The sequence below is a fragment of the Stenella coeruleoalba genome, assembly GCF_951394435.1.
Source record: "Stenella coeruleoalba genome assembly, chromosome: 10".
In the NCBI taxonomy this organism is placed as follows: Eukaryota; Metazoa; Chordata; class Mammalia; order Artiodactyla; family Delphinidae; genus Stenella; species Stenella coeruleoalba.
Window position 1 is genome coordinate 26773797 of NC_137156.1, and position 13209 is coordinate 26787005.

The following is a 13209-nucleotide window of genomic DNA, read 5'->3' on the forward strand; positions in this document are numbered from 1 at the left end:
GGAGACATCAGTAGGAGCAGGAAGGCTCACATGCTGTAGGAGTGGGAGCAAAACAGGCTCATTACCTGTTTTGTTTTGTTTCACTTTGATACATTTACATCTTGTAATTTGGTTGCTGTTGTAACGATATTTATCATATTATGTATTTATATTATAATATTATTATCTATATTCAATACATTAGAGCTCTATGGCTTATTTAGGACTTGTTACACGTTTGTACCCTTAAACACCATCAATCTTATCTCCCCAACCCCCATTCCCTGATTACCACCATTTTATTCTGTTTTTGTTTCTGTTTTTACAGGTGTGACTTTTTTAGATTCCACATATAAGTGGTGTCATACTTGTTCTCTGTCTGACTTGTCACTTAGAACCATGCGCTCAGGGTCCCTATGCTGTCACAAACAGCAGGTAACCTGTGACTTGCCTCACTTACAGCTGTAGCTCCCAGGAGACAGAGGAAGTAAGAGGCACTGCTCATCTGGGCCCAACTTGGACCCCAAAGCAGATAAGAAGGTCAACTGGAAGCACTCAGAGTCTTGGTAAAAAGTAACCATGTCTTTTTAAAGTTTGGAGTACCCAAGAACAGACACAGATTTTTTTTTTTTTTTTTTTGGCGGTACGCGGGCCTCTCACTGCTGTGGCCCCTCCAGCCGCGGAGCACAGGCTCCGGACGCGCAGGCCCAGCGGCCATGGCCCACGGGCCCAGCCGCTCCGCGGCACGCGGGATCCCCCCGGACCGGGGCACGAACACGCGTGCCCTGCATCGGCAGGCGGACCCCCAACCACTGCGCCACCAGGGAAGGCCCAGACACAGATTTTATAAAGGCAAATGTCAACCATTCAGGAAAAAAAACATAGGTCTGATTAGCTGGCCAGAGACACTAAACAGGAGGATGTGTCCAGAGGGTAAGAGAACAGTCACAACCCAACATGAAGATACAGTGGACAATGAGAAGGACAGGAAGCTGCGAGCCGAGAGACTCTTGATTGAGGTCAGGTTTGAAAAAGGAGGGCATGAATGCAGCAAAAGTGTCTGAGTCTGTCTGGACTGTTCAGACTGTGCCAGAACAAAACACACAGACTGAGTGACTTAAACAACAGATATTTATCTCTTACATTCTGGACACTGAGAAGTCCAAGATCAGGGTGTCAGCAAAGGTAAGCTTCATTCTGAGACCTCCTTTCTTGACTTTTGACTTGTAGGTGAGCACCATCTCGCTGAGTGTTCACAGGACCTCTTCTTTGTGGACACGGGGCGGGGGGGAGGGGGAGGGGAGGGAGAGGGAGAGCTCTTTTGTGCCTCTCCTTTTTTTTTTGAATTTTATTTATTTTTTATACAGCAGGTTCTTATTAGTCATCAATTTTATACGCATCACTGTATACATATCAATTCCAATCTCCCAATTTATCACACCACCCCACCCCGCCCCCCGCCACTCTCCCTCCTTGGTGTCCATATGTTTGTCCTCTACATCTGTGTCTCTTATTTCTGCCCTGCAAACTGGCTCATCTGTACCATTTTTCTAGGTTCCACATATATGCGTTAATATATGATATTTGTTTTTCTCCTTCTGGCTTACTTCACTCTGTGTAACAGTCTCTAGAACCATCCACATCTCTACAAATGACCCAATTTTATTCCTTTTTATGGCTGAGTAATATTCCATTGTATATATGTACCACATCTTCTTTATCTATTCATCTGTCAATGGGCATTTAGGTTGCTTCCATAACCTGACTACTGTAAATATTGCTGCAGTGAACACTGGGGTGCATGTGTCTTTCTGGATTATGGTTTTCTCTGGGTATATGTCCAGTAGTGGGATTGTTGGGTCATATGGTAATTCTATTTTTAGTTTTTTAAGTAATCTCCATACTGTTCTCCATAGAGGCTGTATCAATTTACATTCCCACCAACAGTGCAAGAGGGTTCGCTTTTCTCCACACTCTCTCCAGCATTTGTTGTTTGTAGATTTTCTGATGATGGCCATTCTGACTGGTGTGAGGTGATACCTCATTGCAGTTTTGATTTGCATTCCTCTAATGATTAGTGATGCTGAGCATCCTTTCATGTGTTTGTTGGCAGTCTGTATATCTTCTTTGGAGAAATGTCTATTTAGGTCTTCTGCCCATCTTTGGATTGGGTTGTTTGTTTTTTTAATATTGAGCTGCAGATTAATCCTTTATCCATTGATTCATTTGCAAATATTTTCTCCCCTTCTGAGGGTTGTCTTTTCATCTTGTTTGTAGTTTCCTTTGCTTTGCAAAAGCTTTTAAGTTTCATTAGGTCCCATTTGTTTATTTTTGTTTTTATTTCCATTACTCTAGGAGGTGGATCAAAAAAGATCTTGCTGTGATTTATGTCAAAGAGTGTTCTTCCTATGTTTTTCTCTGAGAGTTTTATAGTGTCCGGTGTTACATTTAGGTCTCTAATCCATTTTGAGTTTATTTTTGTGTATGGTGTTAGGGAATAGTCTAATTTCATTCTTTTTTTTTTTTTTTTTTTTTTTTTGCGGTACGTGGGCCTCTCACTGTTGTGGCCTCTCCTGTTGCGGAGCACAGGCTCTGGACGCACAGGCCCAGCGGCCATGGCTCGTGGGCCCAGCCGCTCCGCGGCATGTGGGATCTTCCTGGACTAGGGCACGAACCCGTGTCCCCTGCATCGGCAGGCGGACTCTCAACCGCTGTGCCACCAGGGAAGCCCTAATTTCATTCTTTTACATGTAGCTGTCCAGTTCCCCCAGCACCACTTATTGAAGAGACTGTCTTTTCTCTATTGTATATCCTTGCCTCCTTTGTCATAGATTAGTTGACCATAGGTTCATGGCTTTATCTCTGGGCTTTCTATCCTGTTCCATAGATCTATATTTCTGTTTTTGTGCCAGTACCATATTGTCTTGATTACTGTAGCTTTGTAGTATAGTCTGAAGTCAGGGTGTCTCCGTTTTTTTCCCTCAAGACTGCTTTGGCTATTTGGGGTCTTTTGTGTCTCCATACAAATTTTAAGATTTTTTGTTCTAGTTCTGTAAAAAATGCCATTGGTAATTTGATAGGGATTTCATTGAATCTGTAGATTGCTTTGGGTAGTATAGTCATTTTCACAATATTGATTCTTCCAATCCAAGAACATTCTTCCAATCCATTTATTTCTCCTCTGATCTTTATGATTTCTTTCCTTCTAGTAACTTTAGGTTTTGTTTGTTCTTCTTTCCTTAGTTCCTTTAGGTGTAAGGTTAGATTGTTTATTTGAGATTTTTCTTGTTTCTTGAGGTAGGCTTGTATTGCTATAAATCTCCCTCTTAGAACCGCTTTTGCTGCATCCCACAGGTTTTGGACCATTGTGTTTCGTTGTCGTTTGTCTCTAGGTATTTTTTGATTTCCTCTTTGATTTCTTCAGTGATCTCTTGGTTATTTAGTAATGTATTGTTTAGCCTCCATGTGTTTGTGTTTTTTACTTTTTTTTCCCTGTAATTGATTTCTAATCTCATAGCGTTGTGGTCAGAAAAGATGCTTGATGTGATTTCAATTTTCTTAAATTGACTGAGGCTTGCTTTGTGACCCAAGAAGTGATCTTCTTGGGTCACAAAGAACATTCTGGAGAATATTCTGTGTACACTTGAGAAGAAAGTGTAATCTGCTGTTTTTGGATGGAATGTCCTATAAATATCAATTAAATCTATCTGGTCTATTGTGTTATTTAAAGCTTGTGTTTCCTTATTAATTTTGTGTTTGGATGATATGCCCATTTGTGTAAATGAGGTGTTAAAGTCCCCCACTATTATTGTGTTACTGTCAGTTTCCTCTTTTATAGCTGTTAGCAGTTGCCTTATGTATTGGGGTGCTATGTTGGGTGCATATATATTTATAATTGTTATATCTTCTTCTTGGATTGATCCCTAGATCATTATATAGTGTCCTTCCTTGTCTCTTGTAATATTCTTTATTTTAAAGTCTATTTTACCTGATATGCGTATTGCTACTCCAGCTTTCTTTTGATTTCCATTTGCATGGAATCTCTTTTTCCATCCCTTCATTTTCAGTCTGTATGTGTCCCTAGGTCTGAAGTGGGTCTCTTGTAGACAGCATATATATGGGTCTTGTTTTTGTATCCATTCAGCGAACCTGTGTCTTTTGGTTGGAGCATTTAATCCATTCACGTTTAAGGTAATTATCGATATATATGTTCCTATGACCATTTTCTTAATATGTTCCTATGACCATTTTGGGTTTGTTTTTGTAGGTCCTTTTCTTCTCTTGTGTTTCCCACTTAGAGAAGTTCCTTTAGCATTTGTTGTAGAGCTGGTTCGGTGGTGCTGAATTCTCTTAACTTTTGCTTGTCTGTAAAGCTTTTGATTTCTCCATTGACTCTGAATGAGATCTTTGCCTGGTAGAATAATCTTGGTTGTAGTTTCTTCCCTTTCATCACTTTAAGTATATCATGCCACTCCCTTCTGGCTTATAGAATTTCTGCTGAGAAATCAGCTGTTAACCTTATGGGAGTTCCCTTGTATGTTATTTGTCGTTTTTCCCTTGTTGCTTTCAATAATTCTTCTTTGTCTTTAATTTTTCTCAATTTGGTTACTATGTGTCTCAGCGTGTTTCTCCTTGGGTTTATCCTGCCTGGGACTCTCTGCACTTCCTGGACTTGGGTGGCTATTTCGTTTCCCATGTTAGGGAAGTTTTCAACTATAATCTCTTCAAATATTTTTCTTGGGTACTTTCTCTCTCTCTTCTCCTTCTGGGACCCCTATAATGTGAATGTTGTTGTGTTTAATGTTGTCCCAGAGGTCTCTTAGGCTGTCTTCATTACTTTTCATTCTTTTTTCTTTGTTCTGAAGCAGTGAATTCCACCATCCTGTCTTCCAGGTCACTTACCCGTTCTTCTGCCTCAGTTATTCTGCTATTGATTCCTTCTAGTGTAGTTTTCATTTCAGTTATTGTATTGTTCATCTGTTTGTTTGTTCTTTAATTCTTCTAGGTGTTTGTTCTTTAATTCTTTTAGGTCTTTGTTAAACATTTATTGCATCTTCTTGATCTTTGCCTCCATTCTTTTTCGAAGGTCCTGGATCATCTTCACTATCATTATTCTGAATTCTTTTTCTGGAAGGTTTCCTATCTCCACTCATTTAGTTGTTTTTGTGGAGTTTTATCTTGTTCCTTCATCTGGTACACAGCCCTCTGCCTTTTCATCTTGTCTACTTTTCTGTGAATGTGGTTTTTGTTTCACAGGCTGCAGGACTGCAGTTCTTCTTGCTTCTGCTGTCTGCCCTCTGGTGGATGAGGCTATCTTAAGAGGCTTGTGCAAGTTTCCTGATGGGAGGGACTGGTGATGGGTAGAGCTGGGTGTTGCTCTGGTGGGCAGAGCTCAGTAAAACTTTAATCTGCTTGTCTGCCGATGGGTGGGGCTGGGTTCCCTCCCTGTTGGTTGTTTGGCCTGAAGCGACCCAACACTGGAGCTACCTGGCTCTTTGGTGGGGCTAATGGCGGACTCTGGGAGGGCTCACGCCAAGGAGTACCTCCCAGAATTTCTGCTGCCAGTGTCCTTGTCCTCATGATGAGCCACAGCCACCCCCTGCCTCTGCAGCAGACCCTCCAACACTAGCAGGTAGGTCTGGTTCTGTCTCCTATGGGGTCACTGCTCCTTACCCTGGGTCCCGATGCGCACACTACTTTGTGTGTGCCCTCCAAGAGTGGAGTCTCTGTTTCCCCCAATCCTGTCAAAGTCCTACAATCAAGTCCCACTAGCCTTCAAAGTCTGATTCTCTAGGAATTCATCCTCCCGTTGCCGGACCCCCAGGTTGGGAAGCCTGACGTGGGGCTCAGAACCTTCACTCCAGTGGGTGGACTTCTGTGGTATAATTGTTCTCCAGTTTGTGAGCCACCCACCCAGCAGTTATGGGATTTGATTTTATTGTGATTTTGCCCCCCTACCATCTCATGGTAGCTTCTCCTTTGTCTTTGGATGTGGGGTATCTTTTTTGGTGAGTTCCAGTGTCTTCCTGTCAATGATTGTTCATCAGTTAGTTGTGATTCTGGTGCTCTTGCAAGAGGGAGTGAGCGCACTTCCTTCTACTCCGCCATCTTGAACCAATCTCTGTGCCTCTTCTTATAAGGGCACTAATCCTATTGTGAGGACCCCACCCTCATGACCTCATCTAACCCTAAATACCACCCAAAGGCCCATCTCTAAATACTATCATATTGTGGGTTAAAGCTTCAACAAAAGAATTTGGGGGGGACATTATCCAGTTTATAGCAAAAGTATATACCTAAAAAGGGACAAGACTTGAAAAAAAATGTGTGTTTTTTTTTTTTATCCTAAAGCAATGTAATAGTGCAGAAAAGGGCAAGGGCTTCAGAGTCAGACAGACCTGGACTGAATCCCATTTACTAACCATGTAACCTTGGAGAAGTTACCAAACATCTCTAGGCCTCAGTTTCCATGGCTGTAAAATGGAGATAAGTGGGCGTGCATTATAGGATTGTTGTAAGAATTAACGAGGTAGAGAATCTAGAGTACCTGGACCAGAGAAAAGGGCTTTTCCAGGTTTTGATGGAGCACGGAAGGTACAGATATGTTGCTCACGTGCATAAATTGTGATGGTAATGGGTGATGGAAAGCAGCCGTTTAATGCTGAAATGTTTCATGAATACTGGTCTCACTGAGTGGGAGGAAGGTCTGGGCAACTTCTCCAGAACCTTCCAGCTCTGAAGTCCCATGAATTCACATAAATTCACAAATTGATGAGGAAGCAGATATATTCACCTCATCTGCTTTGTTGTTGCTATCCATTCTTACAAATACTTTCTCATTCATTCTTCACTGTTATCTGACAACCTAATAATAATAGCAACTATTATTAGTTCTATTTTACAAATGGGCAAACTGAAGCTCAGAGAATTGGATTACTTAGCCCAAGATCGTATTGCTAGAAAATTACGGGATATGGATTTGCATCCAGCACCTCCTGGCTCCCACCTCAGAACACCAGCTTACCTGCTCTAACTTTTGTGATGTTGGATACACATCATACAGATATCAGTAGGAAGATACTGAAGCACGAAATGAATGGGATATTGTAAGAGAATGCATGCCTGCCTTTAAATGAGCTGTCTCCAAGCTTGGACCAATTCCAGCTGGGGTACCAATAGAATTTATATATGAGAAGGTTGTTGGCAGGTGTCCAGGGACTATGGAGCCAGGGAGGGGTGCCAGAGGACTGTTGATGGGTACACACTGTTCCAGTTTGGGAAAAGGGGAAGAAAGTTGATTCTTCAGACTGTAGGAGCCAGTCCTGGCCAAAGTTCTTGAAGGGCAATATGTGGACATCAACAGGGGGAAGGAAATCATTACTAGGTGCCAGCAAGTTTTCCCTGAGAAGACATTATTCCAGATGAATCTTGCTGGAATGGTTTTTTGATAGGGTAAAAGACTGGTATGTTTTTATTTAGACAATGCCTTTTGCTTATTATAATCAGCAAGTTAGAAATGTGTAGACTGGAGGACATGGATTCATAGCAAATTGAAAACCGATATTTTTCTAATTAATAAAGAATTTAAAATTTCCTCATTTCCAGGAAAAATATAATGTTTTTGGTTATCTACTTTAAAAAATTGAGACAATTGTAGATTTACATGCAGTTGTAAGAAATAAAACAGAGAGCTCCTCTGTACACTGTCCAATTTCCCCCAGTAATTAAATTTTGCAAAATTATAGTACTATTTTACAATCAGATTATTGACACCACTGATCTGATTCTGATTTCCCCAGTTTTACTTGTACTCATTTGTGTGTGTGTGTGTGTATTAAAATCTATACAATTTTATCACCCATGCAGTATTGCCTATCCACCACCACAATCAAGGTACTGAATAGCTCCATGTGAAAAATAATTTTTAATGGAGATGGAATTTTAAGTAAGCCTTGAAGGACAAAGGAGAGAAAAGAATATTTCAGAAGAAAGAAGAGTGAAAAAAAAATCAGAGACATGGATGAATTTTGGATGTGGGGGAGGGCACTAGGTCTTTTAAAGGGAGGAATGGCTAATGAGAGAAGAGATAACCAGGTTAGTTAGATAAGATGCATAGCTACATTATAAATGGCCTGAATATCAGGGATCATATTGCTTGTATTTAAAAACAGGGAATTCCCTGTTGTTCCAGTGGTTAGGACTTGGTGCTTTCAATGCCATGGTCTGGCTTCAATCCCTGGTCAGGGAACTAAGATCTTGCAAGCCACGTGGCGTGGCCCCAAAAAGTAAAAATAAAAATAGTATACCTGCTAATCAGTGTTTTTGCACTTGCTGTTCCCTTTGCACAAAACACTCTTCTCCACAGATACTCAGGTCTGGCTCCATCTCATTATTCAGGTCTCAGCTTAAAGGTCACCTCCACAGGGGAGGCTTCCCTGATCACCCATCCTAGAGTACCCAGCCTGCTCACTCTGCTCCACCTCCCTGCTTTATTTCTTTCATAGAACCTACTATTTTAAAAAAATCTTATGTATGTGTTTAATTACTTGTTTATTATTTCTTTCCCCCCATAGCATTTATGCTTTATGAGAGAAGAAATCTTGACTGTTTTGCTTACAGCTGTATCTGACTGCCAAGCACAGCATCACCACACAGTAGGTGCTTAATAGTTGTGGAATGAATAAACAGGCTCCCTGTAGAAGTTGTGGCATATACAGCTTTGAAGCTTCCTTGGCCTTGCGTCCCTCTTCCTATTTTTCCTTCCTATTCTCTCTGACTTCGTGGGTTCTGAATGCACAAATATAAAATGGAGGCGACCATCATTACTCCTCTGTAGGCTTCCCAAATTTCACTTCAAACCATACAAAAAGCGGGTGCTGAGTAGTAAGAGGATAGAAGGGTATTATTTGTTAATATGTGATCATGCCCCATAAAAGGCCATTCATTGATTTACAGATTTTGTGCCCATACTAAGTACTAGGCAGCAGCCAGAGAGACCCTACCTTCAAAGAGCTCAGAGCCTAGCATGGGAGAGAGGTGTGGAAAGGGAATGTTGCCTGCCATTCCAGTAAACAATGAATGTTGCCCACAATCAAGCCATCAGCCACTGCAGCTGACCCTGAGGGTGTGTCCTTTAGGGAATTCAGCATGGAGAAAAACAGGATACTGGCCCTACAAAGTTAAGATGCATATCAAAGGAATAATTTCAATGAGCCCAGACTCTTGCATCTTCCCATATGTAGAAAAGCACTAAAATCATTAATTTGAGATTTCTGTTTTTTTGTATTTAGCAGTGATCTTTTGATGCTTTTTTTTTTTTTTTCCAACAAAAACTATATATCCAGGCTCCTCCCTCACCTCTTTGGAGCAGATCCTCAGAGTATCTGAGAGGCTGTCTCCCAAGCTATAGTCCTCAGTCAGGTCCCTGAATAAAACTTAACTTGAAACTCTTAGGTTGTGTTTTTCTTCAGTCAACACAGGTATGTAAATTTACAGTAATCACGAAAAGTGCAACAATGGAGGCATGAACTAGGTGCAGCGCTGCAGCCACTTAACATCTGAGTCAGAAAAGGATTCATAGAGGAGGAACCACTGAGATTAGGACTGGAAATAAGAGTAGGTATTTACCAGGTAATCAATCAGAATGAGGGCAGCTTTACATATTCCTAAAGATAACTCTATCCCTCTCACCACCATTTTTCTTTTCTTTCTTTCTCCTTTTCTCTCCCCCCCACCCCCATTTCTCCTTTCCTTACTTCCTATCATTTAATAGTTTCTGAGCATCTATATCTCTCTGGAGAGATACAAAAAGGCAGACTCAGTTCCCTGACCTCAGGATGTTCCAAGGCACAGACACTAGAGCTCCCAATCTGGAATCACACCCCAGGTTCAAATCCCAGCTCCACCAGTGCTCACTAGCTTTGTGACATATGAAAGGAACTTGACCTCTCTAGGCATCAGCTTCCTCATCCACAAAATGGGGATATTAACAGTACTAACCTCACTGTTCCTTGTGTATGGTAAATATTCAATAAATAGAGCGGTAATTATTATTATTATTTTCAATAAACTATTTAAAGTCATGGGACTAGAAGAGGGAAAGAATGAAGCACAGGATACCAATGTTAATCACAACCATATCCTCTCATATGTCTTCTGATAGTCTTTTATCAACTCCTTTTCGTCTATGTTGATGAAGTAAAATTTGTTTAACTATGACCATATTCACTTCCTTTTCTCATCACTCAGTTTCCATACATTCTATATCAACTGATGGCTTCAACCTGGCTTCCCAAAATATTTTCTCATGATTTGGGAGAGGCAGGTCAAGGTACCAAAGAGTCCCTGGGAGGTATGAGAGTAGGCTAAGTGCAGAAGATGAAGGTCAGCCTTCTGGGGAGGAGTGTTCCCAGGGAGCAGAGGAGTAGGGCAGAGGCCCACACTCAAATGCTCGCAGAGACCTGGCAGGAAGCAATGTGTGCATCTGGCTGCAGATGCAGTAAGGACTGCATCTAACGTATCTAATAACTGTCTTTTGCTAATACGTGGGGAATAAAGGTCCAGTGTTGATGGAAAGAATGAATCTTTCTTTCCCCCCAAAGTTGAACATCTAGATTTTTATAAGAAATCTAATATTTTAAGGTTAGCAACTAATTTTTAAAAATTAAAAGATGGGCTTCCCTGGTGGCGCAGTGGTTGAGAGTCTGCCTGGCGATGCAGGGGACACGGGTTCATGCCCCGGTCTGGGAAGATCCCACATGCCGCAGAGTGGCTGGGCCCGTGAGCCATGGCCACTGAGCCTGCGCGTCCAGAGCCTGTGCTCTGCAACGGGAGAGGCCACAACAGTGAGAGGCCCACGTACCGCCAAAAAAAAAAAAGAAAACAAGTCTACAGGCATGTTGGAGACAGGAGGTAAGAGGGCAGGGCACAACCTTTAAAAGAATGACATAGCTATTGACAATATGACATAAAGTGGTTCGAACCCATTAGGCCCAAGATGGTGGCAAGATTCAACTTCCAGTAGACCTTGAGCCTCATTATACACTCGTAATATATTAACATGCTAAATGACACACCCACAGGCACCACGATGGTTCTGAGGCCAACCATAAAAGGCCAAAAAGTGGGTGGTGATCCAGTTCCTAGAAATCTCTACCCCTCCCTCCCAAATAGTTAGAATAATCCTCCTACTCATTAGCCTATGGACTAACTATCCCATATTTCTTTGGGGTCGCTCTCGCCTTCTGAGAAGGACCACATTCTGTCTATAGAATGTGTATCTCTGATTTCACTTTACCGTGGCTCTGCTCTTGAATTCTTTCCTGCCTGAAGCCAAGGACCTCACTTGACGGCCTGTTCCAGGGACTCATCTGAGACATGGGGCATGACCATCCTCTTGCACCCTATTTTCCTGCAACCTCTTTACAAAGGTTATTAATAAATTTATTTCTTACCTATCACTTTGCTTCTCACTGAATTCCTTCTGTGCCGAGACATGAAGAACCTGAGCTTCATTAATTCCTGAGACAAGTTGTGTGGTTTCAGTTGGAAGACTGTGGGTTCGAGTCCCAACCGAGGGGTGCGGTTTCAGGCTGAGCCCACCGGCCCATGAGCCTGGACTCTGAGACTGTTCAACGTCCCAGGTGCAGACAGCCTCCCAGTCGTCTACACTGGACTCTGGAAGCCACACAGCTGGTTGTAGAAGCAACAGAACTAGAACAGCGCTGACAAAGCCTGAGTAATTTTGTCGTTACAGGCTGAATTTAAGCCTATGTTTCTCCAACAGTCTACGTCCCCTGGTGGCCGACTTCTTGAACCAAGGACTATCACTTACGTGAATTTTGTTTAGTAGTCGCTCAGGGAAACCTTTACTGCAAAGATAGGAAGTGGGAAGCCAGAGCGTGTAGGTTTTGTTTTGTTTAGGTCTTGGTTTGTTCTTTCCTTGGAGAACTTCTTTCTCTTTTCTCTCCCTGTTCTCTACTTTTTTCATTCTAGCTTTCCCTTGGTGAGCGCCAAGTTCCCAAACTGCAGAATCCAATTCAGGTGGTCCCTGACGGGCGACACCCTCGCCCTGGACCTATCTCTGAGGATCAACTCTTCTTTGCACGAGGATCTGCTTTCAGCTACGAGTCTGACTGGAGAAAAGCTGATAAACTCACTTCAAGTGTGAATAGCGGCAAAGTCAGCGGCCCAGGGTTTCGAGGTCTAAGAAGGTACTCGAAGTCATCTGTTCCCTCCTGAGGAGGGTTTTGCTGTTCTTTAACTTCTTTAACGTCAAAGTCAACTTCCCATCCCTGGAATTGCAGGGCCCTCAGTGGGTGGCTGGGACAGACCTCCAGGTGGCCTGGTCAGGGAGAGAGGGCCCCTACTACTGAGGGTAAAGGCCAGCAAAGGGGGCAAAAGGAGACAATTGGCGAATTTAGGTAAACGGCAGGAGGGGGTTCCTCTGACTCCTTTTGAAACCTTCCCGTTAACTGGAAATTAAAAAAAGAAAAAAAGGTACTTTAAAAAAGTGACTCAGGTAGGCCTGGAGAAAGCGAGGAGGAGGGAAACGAAGAATGAGAGGGAGAGAAGAGAACCTGAGGAGGGTCGGAGATAGCGAGGCGGGGGGTGGGGGGGCGTGGAGGGGGAGGGAGGACGAGCGGGCGGTGGGGGGTGGGGGGGAGGGGGGCGGGGGGAGAAGAAGGAGCGGGGTGTGGGGGGGCAGGGGAGGAGGAGGAGAGGGGGCTGGGGGAGGAGGAGGAGTGGGGGGTGGGGGGCGGGGTGGGAGGTGGAGGAGCAGGGGTGGGGGAGGAGGAGCAGGGGGTGGGGGGCAGGGGGAGGAAGAGGGGGGTGGGGGGTGGGGGAGGAGGAGGGGGTGGGGGGCGGGGGGAGGAGGAGGAGCAGGGGGTGGGGGGGCTGGGGGAGGAGGAATGGAGGGCGGGGACACAGGGGGAGGACGTGGATCAGGGTGTGGGGGGGTGGCGGGAGGTGGGAGGAGGAGGGGGTTGGGAGTTGGGGGGTGGGGGAGGAGGAGGGGGTTGGGGGTTGGGGGGGAGGAGGAGGGGGGGTGCGGGGGCTGGGGGATGAGGAGCGGGGGGCAGGGGGAGGAGGAGGAGCGCAGGTAGGTGGCGGGGGGAGGGGGTGGGGGGAGGAGAAGCGGGGGGTGGGGGGCGGGATTAGGAGGAGGAGCGAGGGGTGGGGGGCGGGGGGAGGAGGAGGATCGGGGGTCGGAGGAGGAGCGTGGGTAGG